The sequence below is a fragment of the Mus caroli genome, unplaced genomic scaffold (assembly GCF_978045245.1).
Source record: "Mus caroli unplaced genomic scaffold, Mus_caroli_1 scaffold_4, whole genome shotgun sequence".
NCBI classification, from domain to species: Eukaryota; Metazoa; Chordata; class Mammalia; order Rodentia; family Muridae; genus Mus; species Mus caroli.
The window spans coordinates 32576344-32602188 of record NW_028227259.1 but is presented as its reverse complement, the minus strand read 5'-3'; the positions used below and the strand labels follow the sequence as shown (position 1 = coordinate 32602188).

The following is a 25845-nucleotide window of genomic DNA, read 5'->3' as shown; positions in this document are numbered from 1 at the left end:
ACATGTATACATGTCTGCAAGGTGTGTGATTTTGTTGTACATATGTACATGAGTACCTGGTGTGTGATGCCACTGAATTGTGTGACTGGTGTGTGATGCTGCTACACATGTGTGCTTGGTGTGTGAATCTCCTTCACATGTGTACATGTGTGCTTGATCTGTGATGCCTCTGTACATGTGTGACTGTTGTATAATGCCTCTTTTTATGGGTACTGGGTGTGTGATGACACTGTACATATGTGCCTGGTGTATGATTCTGCTGCAAACATGTACATGTGTGCTGGGTGTGTGATGACACTGTACATGTGTGCCTTGGGTGTGATGGTGCTGCATGTGTGTACATGTGTGCCTGATGTGTGAGGCTGCTGCACATGTGTACATTTTTGCCTGGTGAGTGATACTCCTGCCCATATGTACTTGTGTGCCTGGTGTGTGATGCTGCTGCGCATGTGTACATGTGTGTATGGTGTGTCATGCTGTTGCACATGTTTACATGTGTGCCTGTTTTGTGATGCTGCTGCACTTGTGTACATATGTGCCTGGTGAGTGTAGCTGCTTCACATGTGTACATGTGTGCCTGGTGTGTTATGACCCTGTACATGTATGCCTGGTGTAGGTTGCCAGTTTACATATGTGCTGAAGGTGTGATTCTGATGCACATGTGTGTATGTGTGCCGGGTGTGTGCTGACACTGTACATGTGTGCTTGGTATGTGATTGCACTGTACATGTGTACATCTGTCTGTGATGTGTGGTGCTGCAGCACATGTGTACATGTGTGCTTCGTGTGTGCTGCTGCTCTACATGTGTACTTGTGTGCCTGGTTTGTGGTGCCACTGTACAAGTGTACCTTGTGTTTGATGCTACTGTACATGTTTACATGTGTGCCAGGTGTGTGATGCCACTGTACATGTGTACATGTGTGCCTTGTGTTTATTCCTGCAGCAAATGTGTATATGTGTGACTTGTGTGTGCTGCTGCTCTACATGTGTACATGTGTGCCTGGTCTGTGATCCTACAGAATATGTGTACATGTGTAGCAGGTGTGGGATGCAACTGTACATGTGCACATGTGTGCCTGGCATGTGATGCTGCTGTATATGTATACATGTGTGCCTGGTGTGTGATGTTACTTCCCATGTGTATATGTGTGCCTGTTGTGTAATGCTGCTTCACATGTGTTCATGTGTGCCTGTTGGGTGATGCCTCCGGACATGTCTGCCTTGTTTTTTAAACTACATTACATGTCTGACCAGTGTTTGTTGCGACTCTACATGTGTACAAGTGTGCCTTGTGTATGATGCTGCTGCAAATGTGTACCTGTATGCCTCATGTGTGCTGCTGCAGCACATGTGTGCATGTGTGCCTGAGTGTGCTGCTGCTGTACATTTATGCAGGGTGTGTGATGCCACTATACATGTCTACATGTGTGCCTTGTATGTGATGCTGCTGCACATATGTGTATGTGTGCCTAGTGTGTCATGCTACTGCACATGTTTACATGTATGCTGTTTTGTCATACTGTTACACTTGTGTACATGTGTGCCTGGTGAGTGATGCTGCTGCACATGTTTACATGTGTGCCTGGTGTGTTATGACTCTGTACATGTATGCCTGGTGTGTGTTGCCACTTTACATATGTGCCGGGTATGTGATTCTGATGCACATATGTGCATGTGTGCTGGGTTTGTGTTGCCACTGTACATGTATGCTTGGTGTGTGATTGCTCTGTACATGTGTACATCTGTCTGTGATGTGTGGTGATGCAGCACATGTGTACATGTGTGCCTGTTGTGTGTTGCTGCTCTACATGTGTACTTGTGTGCCTGGTGTGTGATGCTGCTGAAAATGTTTACATGTGTGCCTGGTGTGTGCTGCTGCTGCACATGTGTACATGTGTGCTTGGCATGTGATGCTACTGTACATGTGCACCTTGTGTTTGATGCTACTGTACATGTATACATGTGTGCTGGATGTGTTATTCTACTGTACATGTGTACATGTGTGCTTTGTGTTTGTTGCTGTAGCAAATGTGTACATGTGTTCTTGGTGTGTTCTGTTGCTCTACATGCATACATGTGTGCCTGGTATGTTGATGCTGCAGAACATGTGTACATGTGTGCCGGGTGTGTGATTTTGTTGTAAATGTATACATGTGTGCCTGGTGTGTGATGCTACTGTTCTGTGTACATGTGTGCCTGTTGTTTCCTGCTTTTCTTAGTCAGGGTTTCTATTTCTGCACAAACATCATGACCAAGAAGCAAGTTGGGGAGGAAAGGGTTTATTCAGCTTACATTTTCCACTTTGCTGTTTATCACCAAAATAAGTCAGGGCTGGGACTCAAGCAGGGCAGGAAGCAGGAGCTGATGCTGATGCCATGGAGGGATGTTCTTTACTGGCTTGCTTCCCCTGGCTTGCTCAGCCTGCTCTCTTATAGAATCCAAGACTACCAGCCCAGAGATGGCACCACCCACAAGGGGCTCTCCCCCCTTGATCACTAATTGAGAAAATGCCCCACAGCTGGATCTCATGGGGGCACTTCCCCAACTGAAGCTCTTTCTCTGTGAAAACTCTAGCCTGTGTCAAGTTGACACAAAACTAGCCAGTACAGTGCTGCTGTACATGTGTGCCTTGTATGTTATGCCACAATACATGTGTGCTTGGTGTGTAATACCACATTACTTGTGTTCCAGGTGTGTGATGCCACTGTATATGTACATGTGGGCCTTGAGTGTGATGCTGCTGCTGCAAATATGTACATGTGTGCCTGGTGGGTGCTACTGCTGCACATGTGTACATGTGTGCCTGATGTGTGGTGCTAATGCACATGTGTACATGTGTGCCTGAGTGTGATGCTGTTGCAAATGTGTACAAGTGTGCCTGGTGTGAGATGCTGCTGCTCATGTGTACATGTGTGCCCTGTGTGAGATGACAGTGTACATGAGTCCATGTGTACCTGGTGTGTGATGCTGATGCACATGTGTACAAGTGTGCCTGGTATGTGTTGCTGCTGCAATGTGTACATGTATGCCTGGTCTGTGATGCCTCTGTACATGTGTGCCTATTGTATGATGCCACTTTACATGTGTGGTGGGTGTCTGATGCCACTCTACATGTGTACAACTGGGCCTGGTGTATGATGCTGCTGCACATGTGTACATGTGTACCTGGTGTGTGTGGCTGGTGTATGATGCCACTTTACATGTAGGCCAGGTGTGAGCTGCCACTGTACATGTGTTCAAGGGTGCCTGCTGCATGATCCTGCTGAACATGTGTACATGTGTGCCTGGTGAGTGCTGCTGCTGCACATGTGTACATTTGTGCCTGGTGTGGGCTGCTGGTGCACATGGGTACATGTATGCCGTATATGTGAGAACAGTGTCCATGTGTCTATGTGTACCTGGTGTGTGATGCAACTGCACATAAACATCAGCAGGGAAGGCAAACATGCAAACAGGGCAGACAAGCCAAACATACTCTTCAGGTTTCCATCAGTAGCATCTGTCTCCTTCCAAGTAGGTGCACAATATTCCAACCATAGCAGATACACAGAAAGCACCAAGAGTGGTGGCTTCATGGTCTAGTGCTCCTATGAAGGGAAACCAACCTGCTCTAATGCTTTCCTTGAGGCTACTCTCTTGAGTAAATTGAGAACACATGGTGCTTCAAAGCACTTTTCTGTCAATTTCTCTCTATTCCTTTAAACACTTCATGCTAAAGTGTCTAGCGCACAAGGACACATAAACTACCAGTTCAAAGCCAAACAAACTCACTTAGTCCTATTTCATTTACATTCTTCCTGACAGTTAAGTATGTGCATGAAGCTGGGCATGGTAGTACATAGACACTGGGGCAATAGTGTTGAGAATTTCAGGCAGCATGGGCCACATAGCAAGACCTGCCTCAATAACCACAACTATAATAGTATCATATGTGTGTGTACTAGAAAGCCACGCCAATGAATAATAGGATTCATAGCACTATAGAGTCTAAATTTCATTGGCTTTTCTTATCAACAGTAAGGGTGTGTAAAGGCAGAATTGATGTATGTCATGGAGACTTCTTATGTCCAAAATTCTCGGTCCTCCTGTCTCCATTTCCATGTGCTTGGATTTTTTCATACTTCTTACAAACCTATCACAATATACAATGTGCAGTTAAACTTTTCTGAGACAATGACTTCTCTTTTAAACATAGTTTACGAGCAGTTCTCTTTGAAGTTTTGTTGGGACAAGAGCTCATTCTGTAGCCCAGGCTATCCTAGACCTGTGTTGCTCAGATGGTCTTGAACCATGACAGTTCTGCCTCAGCCTCGCAAGTGCTGAGATTACACCTTTCAGTGGTTTATGCAGCTACCTCATCACCCACATGAGTTTAGCAGATTCAGGTTCACAGCAAGGCCACTGGTACAGGCAATTTTTGAAGGGAGAAAAGCAACATGCTTTACCTATGGACAGACAGGCAGTGGGAAGACACACACAATGGGTGGAGACCTGTCTGGTAAAAGTCAGAACACATCCAAAGGGATCTACACAATGGTTTCTCAGGATGTCTTCCTTCTGAAGAATCAGTCTCCATACTGGAACTTAAAACTGGAAGTTTATGTGATGTTCTTCGTGATCTACAATGGGAAGGTGTTTGATCTGCTCAACAAAAAGGCCAAGTTACATGTGCTGGAGGACAGCAGGTAGCAGGTGCAGGCTGTGGGACTGCAGGAGTATCTGGTTACCTGTGCTGATGATGTCGTCAAGATGATCAACATGGGCAGCACCTGCAGGACTTCTGGACAAACATTTGCCAACTCCACTTCCTCCTGCTCCCACACCTGCTTCCAGATTCTTCTTCGAGCGCAAGGGAGATTACATGGCAAATTCTCTTTGGTGGATCTGGCAGGGAATGAATGAGGGGCTGACACTTGTAGTGCTGACCGGCAGACTCACATGGAGAGTGCAGAAATTAACAAGTCTCTCCTGGCTCTGAAGGAATGTATCCGGGCTCTGGGACAGAACAAGGCTCATACACCGGTCTGTGAAAGCAAGCTGACACAGCTGCTGAGGGCCTCGTTCACTGGGGAGAACTCAAAGACCTGCATGACTACCATGATCTCACCAGGCATAAGCTCCTATGAATTCATGTTAAACATGCTGAGATACACAGACAGAGTCAAGGAGCTAAGCCCCCACAGTGGGCCCGCTGGAGAGCAGTCGGTTCAGATGGGAACAGAAGTGATGGAAGCCAGCTCTAATGGGACGTCTCTGGCTGGCAATGAAGAGGAGGAGCTGTCTTCCCAGATATCCAGCTTTAATGAAGCCATGACTCAGATCAGGGCCCTGGAAGAGCCCAGGGAGATCACACAGCAAGGACCAAGCTGGCTTGAGCTCTCTGAGATGACGAATCAGCCAGACTGTGACCTGGAGACCTTTGTGAACAAGGCAGAATCTGCCCTGACACAGCAGGCTAAGCAGGCTAAGCACTTCTCAGGCCTTCAAGAAGTCATCAAGGCCTGCACCTAGTCATGGAACTGGAAGAACAGGCTAGCAAACAAATAAACAGCAAGAAACAGCACCAATGATGACTTTAAATAAAGATCTGTTTGATAACACGCTAGCCTCTTCCCCTCTCCCAAAAACTTTGGGCACCTTCTGGCTTTGGTTAGGAACTGAGTTGGACAGATTGGGTAAATGTCAGGTTCGGGGCATCATGCCCAGGAAAGCTGGGGAGAGACTATGTTCTTTTCCTTGGTTTGGGGCAGAAAGAAAGAGTTTTAATGACTGCTTCCTCTTCGCCTCCCTGTCAAAGGGGAGTGCTATTTGGGTGGTTCCCCTGTAGAGCATCCAGCTGCTGATAGAAACCCTGTTAGGTGCAGGCTCTGGAAGAGAAGCAGTGCTTGTCTGCCTCCTGCTGCCTCTGGCCTGCAGTATCACCCTTGGTCTGAGCACTCTCATGGTTTTATACTTTCAGAAAAAGGTTTAAAGACCTCTTTGGGTTTTTGTTTTTTTGTTTTTTGTTTTTGTTTTGGTTTTTTTTTTTAAGCTTCTTATGTTCTTGCTTGTTATGTATTTATATGTTGTACCTAACAATAAAGAAAGAAGAAAAAAATAAACATAGTTTACATTAGTTATAAATATCCCAAACACAAACACTTTAAACTTTATCAAGACAAGATTAAATGCATATTTTAATAAAATTAAACCTAAAAGATTTAAAATTATATTTATCTACTTTATGAATATCTGTTATAATAAAACTGTACTAATTAACATTTTAAATATCTTTTAATACATGAATGTAACAGCAGCTATATTAGCAATAACATAGTGATCACATTTTATATGACATTTGAACTGTTCTCTTCTTTCTGTACATGCCTGTCTTAGTCAGGGTTTCTATTCCTGCACAAACATGACCAAGAAGCAAGTTGGGGAGGAAAGGGTTTATTCCGCTTACACTTCCATACTGCTATTCATCACCAAGGAAGTCAGGACTGGAACTCAAGCAGGTCAGGAAGCAGGAGCTGATGCAGAGGCCATGGAGGGATGTTCTTTACTGGCTTGCTTCCCCTGGCTTGCTCAGCCTGCTTTCTTATAGAACCAAGACTACCAGCCCAGAGATGGTCCCACCCACAAGGGGCCTTTCCCTCTTGATCACTAATTGAGAAAATGCCTTACAGCTGGATCTCATGGAGGCATTTTCTCAACTGAAGCTCCTTTCTCTGTGATAACTCCAGCATGTGTCAAATTGACACCAAACTAGCCGGTACAATGCCCCATTTAACAAACAACTTGAAATATAGTATGTATATTTACCATTGATATTGCAGCTCTCCCCAGAGAAATTGCCACTAACTTCTGGAAGGACCTTCACTTTTCTACTATGTGATTTTCATCCCTGTCAGAGATTTAGTCTTATTCTGTTCATTTGATGACAGTTCTTAATCCTATTAAGCAGATATTTTGAGATTAAGAAATTTTAGTAGCACTTCAAATGAAACACTAGAGGGCAGGTTGGGCACATAAGAATGACCTTATCTACTTTATACAAAGGTGGGTGGGTTTGTGGGTTTTTTTTTCCCATTAATTTATTTATTCACTTTACATCCCAATATCAGCGCCCCCCACCTCTCCTCCTAGTTGCTCTCTCACACAGATCCTCCCCCACCTCCCCTCCCCTTCTCCTGGGAGGGGTGTTGTTTTGAGACAGTTTCACTGGGTAGGCTAATCTGGAACTCCCTATAAAGGCCAGGCTGGCTGCAAACTCATAAAGATTGGCTGGCCTCTACCTCTGGAGTGCTGGGATTAAATGTACGTGCTAATCTTGACAGACAACAAATGTGGTTTTATTGTTTGTGGTCTTTTTTTGACCAGAATCTTTTTGAACTCATGTAGGCAAAGATGACGAAGAACTCTGATTCTCTTCCATTCCCCAGTCTCCATTTCAGAGACAGCCTGTAGGTTGTTCCCTTGGCTCATCAATTACAGTCGGATCTTAGCAGTTAAATTCTAGATCTTGAGGCAAACAGTAATAACAGTTAACAGGTTGGTTTTCCAAGAGAAAGACAACAAAAACCGTTTTAGGAGAAAGAAATTAAGCTAGATGGTAATGTTTAGAAAACAGTAGTTTACATTAACATTTGCACCTCAGGCATCTGGAAATTTTTCTGGAAAAAGAATGGCAACCTGGTGCTTAAATTCCCACAGGACCAAATCAGTGGAGGATGCTGATTCATTGTGTTTGTTTGTTTGCTTGTTTGAGCTACCTAGTTCTTTCTCCTCTGGGCTCTAGTTCTCAGCCCTCAGCAGTTAAAAGATGTTCCATGCATCCCTTCTATCATTCAGATGGAAGACAAGATACCCTTGGTCTCTTCCTGTCTGTCTCCAAACTGATCCTCTCATTCTTCTCTTTGTCCTTTGCCATGTCCTGATCCAAAACAAATATAGTCCGAGGCGCTCTTTCTATCCCCTCACCCCGGAGTCTTTCCATCTTCAAGTTTCACTCTCATTTATATTTTTAGAAATATGATTTTTTAAGTCTCCTGTTGTAATTGTCATCTCTGAGGCTTCTTACCTCCATTTGCTAATCAGGCCTAAGTCCTGGAAGCCTCGGCCTCTAAACAATCTTAACAAGGCCGAGAATGTTTTCAGCCTCTGAGGCTTACTGCTGAAAATGCTCACATTTTAAAAATTAGATATTTCTTTATTTACATTTCAAATGTTATCCCCTTTCCTAGTTTCCTCTCTGAAAAGCCCCTATCCTCTCCCACCTCCCCCTGCTCCCCAACCCACCCACTTCTGCTTCCTGACCCTGGCATTCCCCTATACTGGGGCATAGAAACTTCACAGGCTGACTAAGGGCCTCTCTTCCCATTTATGACCGACTAGGCAGCTGGAGCCGTGAGTCCCACCATGTGTTTTCTTTGGTTGGTGGTTTAGTCTCAGGGAGCTCTGGCGACACTGGTTAGTTTGGTCCTGTGTGAAGTTCGTACTGAAGAATAAAAAAATACTGACTGCCCTGAGAACATGGGCCCCGGCCCCTGGCCAGATGGCCTAATTCCCCGGAACTTTTGGGAAAGACAACCACAAAATGTTTCAATGTCCCAGGTGCCTTGAAGTAAATATCCGCCCCTAGACTTCCCCTATTTCCTCTCCGATCCTCCCCCTAGGTTGTGTTTTTTGCCTTTATAAGCCTGCTGGAAAATAGGGTCGTCGTCAGACTCCTCTACCCCTGCGTGGTGTATGGGTCTCGACCTCAGCATGCTGGTTTGTGTGCCATTAAAACTTCGTGTGTTTGCAGCAAGCTTGACTGTTGTGGCTTTCTGGGTCACCAACCCATCTCCACCCTCGCCTCCCACAGAGCCTCTGAAAACACCAGGCTAGGTCCAGGACTCCTGGGGCTTGGCTCCCGGGTGTGTTCGCATTGGCAAGCAGCAGGATCTGCAGACTCTTGGTCCATAACCTGGGCTTTCCCACACTGCTAGGTGGCCATGGCTCTGACACCATGCTAAGCGCGGGCATCAGGGTTCACGGGAGTGAGGTGAAATGAAGGTGGACGTGAGGTAGAGCAGACAGCTCCCTGAGGAGCTGAAGTAGCTAGCACTTGCCACCCACTTGGGGAGGGGGGGTGGTTTCCTTTCCTTTTGTTTCTTTTTTTCCGACTTTTCTTCACCTTAGTTTTACAGCTCAGGTTTCCAGGAAAGGGTAGAATGCAGAGGGCCAAGAGCAAAGGGGTTTGGTTGAATCCCCACCAGGAAGCTGGAGAACTTGGTGCTAGCTGTGTCCATGTGGGGCAAGTGATGGGGACCAGGAACTCCCAGGCTGGGAATATGAGGTGATGATCCTGCCTCTGTCACAGCTCACTGAGTGACTTTGTGAAGATTCCGGCCTTTCTGCTACCCTTTGCTCATCAATGGAGTGAAAACGTCACAGTCAGACATGAAACCAAGTGTCTAGCCAAGTGAGTCACTTGAGAGGGCACTCCTGTGAAATCGCTGTACCTACAAATTAACAATAAAGAGTTCTATCTATGACAGTCTTTTTTTTTTATCCTGAATAAGTATCTTTTCTATTGGATATTTTCTTTATTTACATTACAAATGTTATCCCTATTCTTAGTTTCCCCACCCGAAAAACACCCTCCCCCTATAACCTCCCTTCCCCCTGCTCAACAACCCACCCACTCCAGCTTTCTGGCCCTAGCATTCCCCCACACTGAGGCATAGAGCCTTCAAAGGACAAAGGTCCTCTTCTCCCATTGATGTCAGACTAGGCCATCCTCTGCTGCATATGCCACTGGAGCCATGAGTCCCACCATGTGTGCTCTTTGGTTAGTGGTTTAATCTCTGGGAGCTCTGGAGGTACTGGCTAGTTCATATTGTTGAACCTCCTATGGGGCTACAAACCCCTTTAGCTCCTTGGGTCCTTTCTCTAGCTCCTTCATTGGGGATCCTATGCTCAGTCCAATGGATATCTGTGAGCATACATCCACCTCTGTGTTTATGAGGCACTGGTAGAGCCTCTCAGGAGAGAGCTATACCAGGCTCCTGTCAGTAAGCACTTTTTGGTATCCACAACAGTGTCTGGGTTTGGTGATTGTAAATAGGATGGATCCCCAGGTGGGTCAGTCTCTGGATGGTCATTGCTTCTCTGCTCCACACCTTGTCTCTTAAACTCCTTCCATGGGTATTTTGTTCCCCCTTCTAAGAAGGACCAAAGTATCCTCACTTTGGTCTTCCTTCTTGCATTTCATGTGTTTTGCGAATTGTATCTTGTTGCGGCCTGCCCGCAGTCCACAACACGAACGGTTCAACTGAGAATGGCAGTTCGCTGAAAAGAGAGGAATCTAGACGGGGCGGAAGAAAGAATGGAGCTAAGACAAATCCTGATCAAAGCTCAATTTTACTATTTCCAGACACTCAGTTATAAAGGAAGGGGGAGGGAACCCAATATCCCGCCAAGTAACTCAGGGTCCAGTAGCAGGACGAACACGTGTGTGCCTCCAGGCAGCAAAGGCAGGTTCCAGCAGTAGGTAGGCGTGACAGGACGAATGAGCCGGTAGCTCCACCCTTGAGCAAGCAGGTTCCAGGCTGGGGGAAGGGAGGCCACAGTATCTTGGGTATTCTGATCTTCTGGGCTAATATTCACTTATAGTGAGTGCATATCATGTGTGTTCTTTTGTGATTGGGTTATCTCACTCAGGATGATATCCTCCAGATGCATCCATTTGTCTAAGTATTTCATAAATTCATTTTTAATAGCTGAGTAGTACTCCATTGTGTAAATGTACCACATTTTCTGTATCCATTCCTCTGTTGAGGGACATCTGGGATTGCAAAGCTTCTGTAAAGTAAAGGACACTGTCAATAAGACAAAAAGGCAACCAACAGATTAGCAAAAGATCTTTACCAATCCTAAATCCAATAGGAGGCTAATATCATATATATACATGTATATATATCCCAGACTATCCCCTTTTTGGGTTTTATCTGCGTGGAACAGGTCTCTGGTTGCAGGTGGACAAGGAATCAGCAGGAATTGACAGACAGACTCGACACAAAGGAGTGTGGATCTGAATGTAATTTGTCAAATTGAGCATCAAACTTTTTATACAGAAGAAAATAGGGAAGTTGGGTGACACACTGGCAAGGTACAAAGAGGTTACTGGATTCTTACACAAAACAGAGGAATGCAAACACAGAAGGACTGGCAGGAACAAGCTGGGATAAAATTCAATGTTAAGAACTGGGATCAAAAACAGCTCCACCTAAGGTCCACTTAATCTTAGAAGCCAGGGTCAAGGGCTTCGTGCCCTTGCCATAGTTCCTATTCTAGTCTATTGTATAGTCCACCTTCCCCCTAGGCCATTGTAAATACTTATATGGGTGTAACTCAGCTATCTATAGTTCTAAGTATCTACTCTGGTTCCTTCTTAGGTCACAAACTTCCTTCTTCTTAGATAATGGTAAATTCCTGCATAGGGCAGTGACTTAGCTATCCATACCCAGGGTCGGATCAAGGACCCTAGAATCTAACTTAGCTATATGTCAAAAAATCGATCCTTAGGAGCACTTATAATAAAACAATATTAAGGGAAATCACACAGATCTGTTTACCAACTAAAGCAAGGACATTGGAGCATTCCTTATATAGGATGCCACAATTCCAGGAGACTAAGGTTCCGGGAACTTTTCGCCTCGGGACAGAGCCCAGGTTTTCGGGGCCTGTCGCACTTGTCACTACTGGAGTGGATGTAGCATATATATATCTCTCTCAAGAGGTTAGACTCCAGAAAACCAAATAACCCTATTCTAAAATGGGGTACATTTTAGAAAACAAAGAATTCTCAACTGAGGAATACTGAATGGCTGAGAAGCACCTGAAAAAATGTTCCACATCCTTAGCCATCAGGGAAATGCAAATCAAAACAACCCTGAGATTCCACTTCACACCAGTCAGAATGGCTAAGATTAAAAATTCTGGTGACAGCAGATGCTGGTGAGGATGTGGAGAAAGAGGAACACTCCTCCATTGTTGGTGGGATTGCAAGCTGATACCACCACTCTGGAAATCAGTTTGGCGGTTCCTCAGAAAGTTGGACATAGGACTACCTGAGGACCTAGTAATACCACTCCTGGGCATATGCCCAGAAGATGTTCTAACTGGTAATAAGGACACATACTCCACTATGTTCATAGCAGCCTTGAATCTTAAGTGAGCTCAAGGGTATTACTAACTCTGGTTGGGAGGTCCACCATTTCTAGTCTCAGAATTCAAGAGATAATTTTAGAATACTGAATTGCCACATCCTTTCTTTTGTCCTTTCTTTTAATTTTCTTACATTTCTCCCCAAACTTTTATTTTCACTCTACATTCTGCTGAAACTTTTATCTTTTTAAAAATATTTATTTGCCGGGTGTGGTGGTGCACGCCTTTAATCCCAGCACTCGGGAGGCAGAGGCAGGCGGATTTCTGAGTTCGAGGCCAGCCTGGTCTACAAAGTGAGTTACAGGACAGCCAGGGCTATACAGAGAAACCCTGTCTCGAAAAACAAATATATATATATATATATATATATATATATATATATATATGTACACTGTAGCTGTACAGGTGGTTATGAGCCATCATATCTTACTGGGAATTGAACGCAGGACCTCTGATCACTCCTGCTCCACTCACTCCAGCCCAAAGATTTAATTATTATTATATGTAAGTATACTGTGGCTGTCTTCAGACACACCAGAAGAGAGCTCCGATCTCATTACAGATGGTTGTGAGCCACCATGTGGTTGCTGGAATTTGAACTCAGGACCTTCAGAAGAGCAGTCAGTGCTCTTAACTGCTGAGCTGTCTCTCCAGTCCCCAAATTTTTATCTATAACATATTTTTATACTTAGATATTTCTTTTTAATTAATTAATTAATTAATTAATTAGCTTTACTTCCCAGTATTAGGTTCCTCTCTCCTCCCAGTACTCCCTCACACAGATTCTCCCCCCAATTCTCCCCTCCCCCCAATTCTCCCCTCCCCCCAATTCTCCCCTCCCCTTCTCCTGAGAAGTGCCATCTTTATGTCTGAAAGATCCTGACAGAATGCATAAGGTCACAGAAGCCCTGAAATTGGCAAAATAGATTTCATTGTTAGCAGAACTAGCTTCACTGATTTAGAAAAATAGAGGTGCACAATGCTCTGGCCACTCCTCGAACCTGTGTGTCTGCCAATGTTCTGACCGTTCCTTGAACCCAGGTGTATGCCCACTGCTACACCTCACTGCCAGGTGTTTGTGATATTGGTTGCTGGGAAAGAGTCGGAAAATCTCCCCAGCAACCACAGTCAGGGCCAATCCGGAGTTGCTGCACCTTCATTAGACTCCTTCCTTGTTTCCCTCCCATACCCATTTCTTGAGGAACCAATCATTTTAGAATAGACATTGTTTAGATCTGGAAATCCCCTAATCCTCCCTTCTCCTTTCTCTCTTAAGGACCTATAAAAACTGGGACCCCTTTTCCCTCAGGGTCGACTCCTCTACCCCAGTGTGGGATACGAGTCATCCCCAGAGCTCTGGCTTTCCCCGAATAAAGCCTCGTGTGGTTTGCATCAAGCTTGGTGTCTCATGAGTTCTTGGGGGTCTGCTATTATCCCGGGGCCTGAGCGAAGGGCTCCTCACGGAGTCTTTCAATGTCCATGCAGACCCCTCCCCGCAGCACATGAAGTCACTGCAGAACTAGGCACAGTCTCTCCCATAGAGGCCAGATAAAGTGGCCCAGCTATGGGAACTAGATCCACAAGCAGGCCACAGATTCAGGGACAGCCCCTGCTTTAGTCATTAGGGACCTGCATGAAGGTCAGCTGTACTTCTGTTACATATGGACAGGGGACCTAGGTCCAGCCCATGCTCACTCTTTGATTAGGGGTTCAGTCTCTGGGAGCCCCCAAGGGTCCAGGTTAGTTGACTCTGTTGGTCTTTCTATGGAGTCCCTGTTCTCTTTGGGTCTCTCAGTCCTTCCCCCCAACTCTTCCACAAGGTTCTCCAAGATCTGTTTAATGTCTGGCTGTGGGTCTTTGCATCTGTTTCTATTGGCTGCTGGGTGGAGTCTCTCAGAGGACAGTTATGCTAGGCTCCTGTCTACAAGCATAACAGTGCAGGTGTCAGGGATTGGCTCTTGCCCATGGGGTGGCTCTCAATTTTGGCCAGTCATTGGTTGGTCATTCCTAAGTCTCTGCTCTTTGTCCTTGCATATCTTGTAGGCAGGACACATTTGGAATCAAAGGTTTTGTGGGTGTGTTGCTGTTCTTATCCCTCCTGTGGGAGTCCTGCCTGGCTAAAATAAGTGGCTACTTCAGAATCCCCCATACCACCCACCAACCCACATGCACTGTTAGAAATCTCAGCTATTGTCCCTCCAATAGTACCCTGGGTCCCCACCCACCCACTACAGAATTCTGTTCTCTCTCCTCTGCTCTCCCTACACCAGCCTTCCCACCTGCTCCCCTCCCACTCCCTTCTCCCACCCAGGTCCCTTTCTCCATCTAACTTCAGGATATATTCTAGTTCCCCTTCTGAGAAGGATTCAACCACCCTCCCTTGAATCCTCCTTGTTATTTTGTTTCTTTGGGTCTGTGTATTGTAGTGTGGTTATCCTGTACTTTATAGCTACTATCCACTTATAAGTACGTATCACGCATGTTCTTTTGAGTGTAGGCTACCTCACTCAGGATGATATTTTTTAGTTTCATCCATTGCCTGCAATTTTCATGATGTCTTTGTTTTTAATAGCTGAATAGTATTCTATATTGTAAATAAACCACATTTTCTTTATCCATTCTTCAGTTGAGGGACATCTATGTTGTTTCCAGTTTCTGGCTACTGTGAATAAAGCTGCTGTGAACAAAGTTGAGCAAGTGTCCTTATGGTAGTGTGGAGCATCTTTTAAATATATGCCCAGGAGTGGTATAGCTGGGTCTTCAGGTAGAAATATTCTCATTTTTCTGAGAAACAGCCAAATTGATTTCCAGAATGGTTGTACAAATTTGCACTCCCACCAGCAATGGAGAAGTGTTCCCCTTGCTCCACATCCTTGCTAGCATGTGCTGTCCTTGAGTTTTCAATCTTAGCTATTCTGATGGGTGTAAGGTGAAATTCAGAGTCATTTTGATTTGCATTTCCCTGATGATGAAAGATGGTAAACATTCCTTTAAGTGTTTCTCGGTCATTAAAGATTCTTCTGCTGAGAATTCTGTTTAGCTCTGTACCTCATTTTTTAATTGGGTTATTTGAGTTGTTGATTTCTAACTTCATGAGTTCTCTATATATTTTGGATATTAGCCTTCAGTCAGGTATAGGGTTGATGAAGATCTTTTCACAATCTGTAGGCTGTTATTTTGTCCTAATGACAGTCTCCTTTGATTTACAGAAAATTTTCAATTTCTTAAGGTCCTATTTATCAATTATTGATCTTACAGCATGGGCCATTGGTTTTCTGTTCAGGAAGTTGTCTGCTGTACCAATGAGTTCAAAGTTATTCCCTATTTTCTGTTCTATTAGATTTAGTGTATCTGGTTTGTTTTGAGGCCTTTGATCCACTTAGATGTGAGTTTTGTGCAGGGTGATGAATGTGGATCTATTTGCATTCTTCTCCATTCAGACATTCAGTTAGACCAACACCATTTGCTGAAGATGCTCTCTCCCTTTTCCATTGTATGGTTTTGTCAAAAATCAGTGTCTGTAGGTGTGTGGGTTTATTTCTGGTTCTTCAACTTGATTCTGTTGATCAACCTGTCTGTTTCTATGCCATAACCATCCTGTTTGTATTACTAACGCTCTGTAGTACAACTTGATATCAGGGATGCAGATACCTCTAGAAGTTCTTCTATTGAACAGGACTTTTTAGATATCCTGGATTTTTTGTTTTTCAATATTAAGTTGAAAATTGTTCTTTCAGGGCCTGTAATGAATTCTGTTAGAATGTTGATGGGAATTGCATTGAATCTGTAGATTGCTTTTGGTAAGATGGCCATTCTCACTATGTTAATCTACTGATCCATGAGCATGGGTGACCTTTTCATCTTCAGATCTTCAATTTATTTTCTTAGGGAGTTGAAGTTCTTGTCATACTGTGGGAACTAAAGGGTGTAGGGGAAAGAGGGGGCAGGGAGGATAGCCCACATCTGGCCAGAGTTCCTCCTATGCTCTGGGAAGGCAGACATGTGAGGGCTGCCAGACGCTTTCCACTTGGCCCCAGGTGGGCATCTAAGCCACTTACCCCACTTGATGGGGGGTGGACACGGGGCAGCCCCCGACCAGGGGCCCTGGGGTGACACCCTGTAGCCCCGGGGTTACAGGAGAGAGGGCTGAGGGAGAGAGGTTCCCCCTTGACTAGAGCACAGGAAGGCCTTCCATTGGGAGATTAGAAATGGCTCATTAGGTGAAAGTCCATCCCATCATCCAAGTGCAGAGGGCCTTGATGAATAGAGGCAGTCTATGGTTTTAGAGCTTTATTGTAGAAAGGCAGAGGGAAAGAGAAAAGGGAGAGAGAGAGAGAGAGAGAGAGAGAGAGAGAGAGAGAGAGAGAGAGAGAGAGAGAGCTGCCATGGCCAAGAGGAGAGAAAGAGGAAAAGGAGGAGAGATTAGAAAGGCTAGAGAGTAAGAAAGAGAGAGAGAGAGAGAGAGAGAGAGAGAGAGAGAGAGAGAGAGAGAGAGAGAGAGAGAGAAAGGAGAGTAGAAAAAGAGGAGAGCAAGAGGAGAGTAAGAAGAGTGTAAGGGGAGTAAGAGAGTGAGGTAGGGCCAAGCAGCCCCTCTTATGGTGGTGGGTTGTTATCTTTACTGTTGCTAGGTAACTGGGAGGAGTCTAGCCTGAAGGTCAGAAGCTTGGGACATTGCCTAAGTGACTAAAAGCCACTCTTCTGTTGGGGCTGTGCGGGCGGTAACTTCAACAGGATCCAGGGTCCAGGAGACATGAAAGAACTCCTTCTGTTCCATGTAGGTGAATTATCACCACTGGGTCCTTGGGTTCAGACCTCAGCTTGACTGGAGACCAGATTGTCTGTGTATAGCCCAATGTCCAACATCATACAGGTTTTTCATTTGCTTGGTTACAGTTACACCAAGGTATTTTATATCTTTTTTTATATTATTTTTAAGGGTGTTATCTCCCAAACTTCTCTTTTTTTTTTTTTTTTTTTTTTTTTGATTTTTCAAGACAGGGTTTCTCTGTGTATCCCTAGCTGTCCTGGAACTCACTCTGTAGACCAGGCCGGCCTCGAACTCAGAAATCCGCCTGCCTCTGCCTCCCGAGTGCTGGGATTAAAGGCGTGCACCACCACGCCCGGCTCAAACTTCTTTCTCAACCTGTTTATAGTTTAGGAAAAGGAGGGCTACAGATTATTTTTGAGTTAATTCTGTATCCAGTCATTTTGATGAAGGTGTTTATCAGCTGTAGGAGTTCTCTGGTAAGATTTTGGGGGCCATTTATGTATGCTGTCATACCATCTCCAAGCAGAGATACTTTGAATTCTTCCTTTCCAATTTGTATCTGCTTGATCTCCTTTAGCTGTCTTACTGCTCTAGCTAGAATTTCAAGTACTACGTTGAAGAAATAGGGAGAGAGTGGACAGCCTTGCCTTGTCTCTGAATTTAGTGGAGCTGCTTTAAGTTTCTATTTAATTTGATGTTGGCTATTGGCTTGCTGTATATTGCCTTTACTGTGTTTATGTATGTACCTTGGATTCCTGATTTCTTCAAGACTTTTTAACATGAAGGGGTGTTGGATTTTGTCCAAGGCTTTTTCAGCATTTCATGAGATGATCATCTGGTTTTTTCTTTTCAGTTTGTTATATGGTAGATTGTGTTGATGGATTTTCATATATTGAGCCACCCCTGCATCCCTAGGATGACGTTTACTTGATCATGGTGGTAGATGTGGTGGATGTGTTCTTAGGTTCAGTTGGCTAGCGTTTGATTGAGGGTTTGTTTGTTTGTTTTTGTATTAAAGTTCATAAGAGAAATTTGTCTGTAATTTTCTTTGTTCAGTCTTTGTGTAGTTTATGTATCAGAATGATTATGGCCTCATGGAATGATTTGCAATGTTCCTTCTGTTTCTACTTTGTGTAATAATTTAAGGAGCATTAGAATTAGCTCTTCTTTGAAAATCTGGTAGAGTTCTGCAGTAAAATCATCTGGCACTGGGCTTTTACTGTTTGGGAGATTTTTAATGACTTTCTTTCTTTTTTTGGGGGGGGGTTATAGTATTATTTAGATAGTTTACCTGATCTTGGTAATTAACTTTGGTAATTGGTATCTGCCTACAAAATCATCCAGTTCATTTAAATTTTCCAATTTTTTTTTTTTTTTTTTTTGGTTTTTTTCGAGACAGGGTTTCTCTGTGTAGCCCTGGCTGTCCTGGCACTCACTTTGTAGACCAGGCTGGCCTCGAACTCAGAAATCTGCCTGCCTCTGCCTCCCGAGTGCTGGGATTAAAGGCGTGCGCCACCACGCCCGGCTTAAATTTTCCAATTTTATGTAGTACAGGTTTTTGAAATAAGTAAGACCTAATGAAATTCTTTGAATTTCTGAAGTGTCTGTTGTTATATCTCCCTTTTCACTTCTGAGTTTGTCATTTGAGTCTCTCTACCTTTAGTTAGTTTGACTGAGGGTTTGTCTATCGTTTGATTTCCTCAAAGAACCAGCTCTTGATTTTCTAGATTCTTTGTATTGTTCTCTTTGTTTTGAATTGTTTTCAGTCCTGAGTTTGATTATTTTCTCCTGTCTACTCCTCTTGGGTCTGTCTGCTTCTTTTTTTCCCCTACAGCTTTTAGGTGTACTTTTAAATAATTAGGATGATAACTCTTCAATTTCTTTATGAAGGTACTTAGTGCTAAGAACTTTCCTCCTAGCATTGCTTTCATTGTATCCCATAAGTTTTGGTATATTGTGCCCTCATTTCCATTGAATTCTAGAAAGTCTTCAATTTCCTTCCCTGACCAAGTGATCATTGAGTAGAGAGTTGCTCAGTTTCCATGAATATGTAGGCTTTCTGTTGTTTCTTTTGCTGTTTAAGTCCAGCTTTAATCCATGGTGATCTGGTAAGATGCAAGGGGTTAATTTGATCTTGTATCTGCTGAGGTTTGCTTTGTGACAGATTATATGGTCAATTTTGGAGAAGGTTCTGTGAGGTGTTGAGAAGAAGGTATATTCTTTTGCGTGTGGGTGAAATATTCTATCAATATCTATTAGGTCCATTTGAATCATAACCTCTGTTAATTTAATCATTTCTCTGGTTAGTTTCCACCTTGATGAACTGTCTATTGGTGAGAGTGGGGTGTTTAAGTTTCTCACTATTAATGTGTGTGGTTTGATGTTGTATGATTTAAGCTTTAGTGATGTTTCTTTTACTAATATGGTGCTTTTGCATTTGTGGCAGAGATCTTCAGAATGGAGAAGTTGTCCTGGTGAATTTTTCTTTTGATGAGTATGAAGTGTTCTTCCCGGACTCTTTTAATTGCTTTTGGTTGAAAGTCTATTTTATTACAAATTAGAATGGGTACTCCAGCTTGTTTCTAGGGTCTTTTTGCTTGGAAAACCTTTTTCTAGCCCATTAGTCTGAGCTAATGTCTATCTTTACTGCTGAGGTAAGTTTCTTGTATCCAGCAGAATAATGGATCCTGTTTACACATCCATTCTGTTATCCTGTCTTTTTATTGGGGAATTGGATGCATTGATATTGAGAGACATTAATGAGCAATGTGTGTGTTTGTGTGTGTGAGTGTGTTTGGGAGGGTGGGGGTAAGAGAGAGTGAGTAAGAGAGATTTTCTTTTTTTGATTTTAATGGTGTGAAATTATTTATTTCTTATGTTTTATTGGGTTAACCTCACCAAGTTGGTGGTTTCCTTCTAGTATCCTCTGTAGGGCTGGGTCAGTGGAAAGATATTATTCAAATTTGGTTTTGTCATGGAATATCTTGGTTTTTCCATCTATGGTGATGGAAGGTTTTGCTGGGTATAGTAGTCTGAACTGATATCTGTGATCCCTTAGGGTTCTTTAGCTTTTAGAATCCCTGTTGAGAAATCAGTTGTAATTCTGATAGGTCTGCCTTTATATGTTACTTAGCCTTTTCCCCTTGCAGCCTTTAATATTCTTTCTTTGTTCTGTACATTTAGTGTTTTGATTATTATGTGGTGGGGGGATTTTCTTTTCTTTTCCAATCAATTTGGTGTTCTGTAACCTTCTTTTATACTTAGAGTCATCTCTTTCTTTAGGTTAGGGAAATTTTCTTGTATGATTTTGTTGAAGATCTTTTCCTGGACTTTGATCTGGGAAACTTCTCCTTCTTCTATTCCTATTATTCTTAGGTTTGGTCTTTTCATAGTGTCCCAAATTTCCTAGACTGTGTCGTGAACTTTTTAGATTTTTCATTTTCTTTGACCAATATATCAATTTTTTCCATTATATCCTTTACGTGTGAGATTCTTTCATGTCTCATATTCTGTTGATGATGCTTGTGGCTGTAGTTTGCTGCTGTTATCTTTCCTAGGTTTTCCATCTCCAGGATTGCCTCAGTTTGTGTTTTCTTTATTGCTTTTATTTCCATTTTCAGTTCTTGGACAGTTTTATTCATATCCATCACCTGTTTGGTTGTATTTCCTATATATTTTAAGGGATTATTCATATTCTCTTTAAATATCTCTATTGTCTTTATAATATAGGAGTTTAGATCATCTTTTTGTGCTCCAGTTTTGTTAGGATATCCAGGGCTAGCTGTAGCTGTAGGAGGGTCGCTGGGCTCTTGTGGTACCATATTGCCCTACTTTTTTTTTTTTTCCAGACAGGGTTTCTCTGTGTATCCCTGGCTGTCCTGGGACTCACTCTGTAGACCAGGCTGGCCTCAAACTCAGAAATCTGCCTACCTCTACTTCCCAAGTGCTGGGATTAAAGGCACGTGCCACCACTGCCCAGCTGCCCTACCTCTTGTTAATTGTGTTCTTACACTGTCCTTGAGTCTTCTGGTTTTCCCTGGTGTTGTCTAGTTGGTCCTCATGCCAGCAGGACCCCTCAAGAAGGCAGAGAGGGTGGGTTGGCCCTATAGTGTAGGTTAGGGTGCCACAAGCATATCACCTCTCCTAGCTGTGGCTCCAGGGGGCCCAACTGGGAAGGGATTGGTGGAGCAGTGTTCCAGTCTTGTTCTTGGGGCTCCCATGGGCCTCCACAGGGAAGAAGGATACTCTTGGGGTCCTGCAAGTCTCCTCAAAATGAAAGGGCAAGTCCAGAGTTAGACAATGGAGACCAGGGGGACTGCATGTGTGCAACTCACCTATGCTGGCTATGCCCTAAACCTAAATATCTCTTGATGATCAATAATACTAAATGTCTAAAAACTAAGATTTAAAATCTAAAAAAAAAAAACAAAAAACTTCTGTAACACCAAATCAATATGTGTCAATATTCATTCTGAATTGCTACTATTGTAATTATTATTTATACACCATTGATCAAATAACATATATTACAAATTACTATGACTAGGAACTGAATGTTCTTTGTGACACTAGGGTGACCTGGACCAGCAGGTTGTTCTTGAGTGACAGGTCTTGAGAGAGAGGACCAGATCAGAAGATAAGGAAATAGATATATTTGGGATTAGGAAGTCTTGCATAAGCTATGGCTAATGCCAAGCATGTTGTGTACAGCATATTATGTACTACTTCTAGGGGATCAATGAGATGAAGACAGCAGGAAGCTTACCAGGCAGTGTTGCACATGGGGCACACAGAGTATCTCAAGAACATTGCAGCAGCCTTGTAACTGATATCTGTAGTCCCTAACAGTGGGAAGAATTTGGTTGTTAGGGTCTGGAGCTGAAGCACCTCGGGATCACAGTTAAGTGGAACACAACATCAGCTCCAAAGAATCCAGGAGGGTCTTGTGCCAGCAACAACAGGGACGGAGGAACCCCGCCCAACCAGAGGCTGGGATCCGTTCAGGTTAGGGCCAGCCACACCATCTTCTGTGTGAACCCGGCAGAGGGTGTCAAGGGACCCAGAGGTATCTCCATGCCACAGGACCCCAGCACACCTAGGACCTCATGATAACTGAAGAGCACGTGGGTGACAGAAGCAACAGAGCTTCTTGGACAGGGTCTCCTCGGGCCTTCATCCTCAGCCAGGAGGGGGAGCTGAGACCCAGACACCTGGGCACCTTCCTTGCCAGAGGAGAGTCGGCCTACAGGGAGAGTCTGACCCCAGAACTCAGGAAGTGGATCAGAGCTCCAGACTTCTGGACACCTGTCCTGCAAGAGGAGAGCTTGCCTGCAGAGAGTGCTCTGACCATCAGGACTCAGGTGAGAGTTCAACTCCCAGGAGTGCTGACAGAGGCTAAAAGAATCACAGGAGGATCAAGCTCCAGCCAGAGACAGCGGGAACATTAACATCAGTGATTACCAGATGGCGAAAGGCAAACATAAGAATCTTACTAACAAACTCAATGGCCTTTCTCTACACAAAGAATAAACAGGCTGAGAAAGAAATTAGAGAAACAATACCCTTCACAATAGTTACCAAATACCTTGGTATGACTCTAACTGAGGAAGTGAAAAATCTGTATGATAAGAACTTCAAGTCTCTGAAGAAAGAATCAAAGAAGATCTCAGAAGATGGAAAGATCTCCCATGCTCATGGATTGGCAGGATCAATATAGTCAAAATGGCTATCCTGCCGAAAGCAATCTACAGATTCAATGCAATCCCCATCAAAATTCCAACTCAATTCTTCAACGAATTAGAAAGGGCAATTTGCAAATTCATCTGTAATAACAATAAACCTAGGATAGCAAAAACTATTCCAATGATAAAAGAACCTCTGGTGGAATCACCATGCCTGACCTAAAACTATACTACAGAGCAACTGTGATAAAAACTGCATGGTTCTGGTATAGCGACAGACAGGTAGACCAATGGAATAGAATTGAAGACCCAGAAATGAACCCACACACCTATGGTCACTTGATCTTTGACAAGGGAGCTAAAACCATCCAGTGGAAAAAAGACAGCATTTTCAACAAATAGTGCTGGCACAACTGGCAGTTAACATGTAGAAGAATGAGAATTGATCCATTCTTATCTCCTTGTACTAAGGTCAAGTCTAAGTGGATCAAGGAACTCCACATAAAGCCAGAGACACTGAAACTTATAGAGGACAAAGTGGGGAAAAGCCTGGAAGATATGGGCACAGGGGAAAAATTCTTGAATACATCATCAATAGCTTGTGCTGTAAGATCAAGAATTGACAAATGGGATCTCATAAAATTGCAAAGCTTCTGTAAGGCAAAAGATACTGTCAATAAGACAGAAAGGCTGGGGCCTAGAAAACACATAATTGGATGCTCACAGTCAGCTATTGGATGGATCACAGAGCCCCCAATGGAGGAGCTAGAGAAAATATCCAAGGAGCTAAAGATGCAACCCTGTAGGTGCAACAACATTATGAACTAACCAGTACCCGGGAACTCTTGACTCTAGCTGCATACATATCAAAAGATGGCTTAGTTGGCCATCACTGGAAAGAGAGGCCCATTGGACATGCAAACTTTATATCCCCCAGTACAGGGGAATGCCAGAGCCAAAAAGTGGGAATGGGTGGGTAGGGAAGTGGGGGGGGAGGGTATGGGGGACTTTTGGGATATCATTGGAAATGTAATTGAGGAAAATACTTAATAAAAAATATTTAAATTAAAAAAAAAAAGACAAAAAGGCCACCAACAGACTGGGAAAGGATCTTTACCAATCCTAAATCAGATAGGGGACTAATATCCAATATATATAAAGAACTCAAGAAGGTGAACTCCAGAAAATCAAATAACCCCATTAAAAAATGGGGCACAGAACTAAACGAAGAATTCTCAACTGAGGAATACCGAAGGGCTGAGAAGTATCTAAAAAATTTTTCAACATCCTTAATCATCAGGGAAATGCAAACCAAAACAACCCTGAGATTCCACCTCACATCAGTCAGAATGACTAAGATTAAAAATTCAGGTGACAGCAGATGCTGGCGAGGATGTGGAGAAAGAGGAACACTCCTCCATTGTTGGTGGGATTACAAGCTTGTAAAACCACTCTGGAAATCAGTCAGGCAGTTCCTCAGAAAATTGGATATAGTACTATCGGAGGATCCAGCAATACCTCTCCTGGGCATATATCCAGAAGATATTCCAACTGGTAATAAGAACACATGCTCCACTATGTTCTTAGCAGCCTTATTTATAATCGCCAGAATCTGGAAAGAACCCAGATGTCCCTCAACAGAGGAATGGATACAGAAAATGTGGTACATTTACACAATGGAGTACTACTCAGCTATTAAAAAGAATGGATTTATGAAATTCCTAGGCAAATGGATTGACCTGGAGGGCATCATCCTGAGTGAGGTAACTCAATCCCAAAAGAACTCACATGACATGTACTCACTGATAAGTGGATATTAGCCCAGAAACTTAGAATACCCAAGATACAATTTGCAAAACACATGAAACTCAAGAAAAATGAAGATCAAAGTGTGGACACTTTGCCCCTTCTTATAGTTGGGAACAAAACACCCATGGAAGGAGTTACAGAGACAAAGTTTGGAGCTGAGATGAAAGGATGGACCTTCCAAAGACTGCCGCACTCGGGTATCCATCCCATAATCAGCCACCAAACGCAGACACTATTGCATGTGCCAGCAAGATTTAGCTGATATAGCTGTCTCTTGTGAGGCTAGGCCAGTGCCTGGCAAATACAGAAGTGGATGCTCACAGTCAACTATTGGATGGAACATAGGAACCCCAATGGAGAAGCTAGAGACAGTACCCAAGGAGCTAAAGGGATCTGCAACCCTATAGGTGGAACAACAATACGAACTAACCAGTACCCCTAGAGCTCATGTCTCTAGCTGCAAGATGGCCTAGTAGGCCATCATTGGGAAGAGAGGCTCCTTGGTCTTGCAAACTTTATATGCCCCAGTACAGGGGAACACCAGTGCCAAGAAATGGGAGTGGGTGGGTAGGGGACCGGGTGGTGGTGGTGAGGGTTTTAGGGGACTTTCGGGATAGCATTTGAAATGTTAATGGAGAAAATACCTAATAAAAAATTGGAAAAAAAAGAGAATCTTACTAACAGAAACCAAGACCACTGGGCATCATCAGAACCCAGTACACCCACCACAGCAAGTCCTGGATACCCCAACAAGCCCAAAAAGCAAGAGTCAGATTTAATAATCATATCTCATGATGGTGGTAGAAGATTTTAAGTAGGGCATTAATGACTCACTTAAAGAAATACAGGAGAACACTGCTAAACAGGTAGAAGCCCTTAAAGAGGAAGCACAAAAATCCCTCAAGGAATTACAGGAGAATACTGCTAAACAAGTTAAGCCCTTAAAGAGGAAACACAAAAATCCCTCAAGGAATTACAGGAGAACACTGCTAAACAGGTAGAAGTCCTTAAAGAAGTACAGGCAAACACTGCTAAACAGATAGAAGAAACACAAAAATCCCTTAAAGAATTACAGGAAGACACAACCAAACAGGTGATGGAATTGAACAAAGCCACCCAAGATTTAAAAATGGAAGTAGAAACAATGAAGAAAACCCAATGGGAGACAACTCTGGAGATAGAAACCCTAGGAAAGAAATCAGGAACCATAGATGTGAGCATCAGCAACAGAATATAAGAGATGGAAGAGAGAATCTCAGGTGCAGAAGATTCAATAGGGAACATGGACACAACAATCAAAGAAAATGCAAAATGCAAAAAGATCCTAACTCAAAACATCCAAGAAATCCAGGACACAATGAGAAGACCAAACCTATGGATACTAGGAGTAG

General features: G+C 43.5%; 1 pseudogene; it reads left to right on the top strand.

The window, feature by feature from the left end:
- The first annotated feature begins 4345 nt into the window (after positions 1 to 4345).
- Positions 4346 to 5571, top strand: LOC110294166 (kinesin-like protein KIF2C pseudogene; annotated as a pseudogene).
- Positions 5572 to 25845: the final 20274 nt, after the last annotated feature.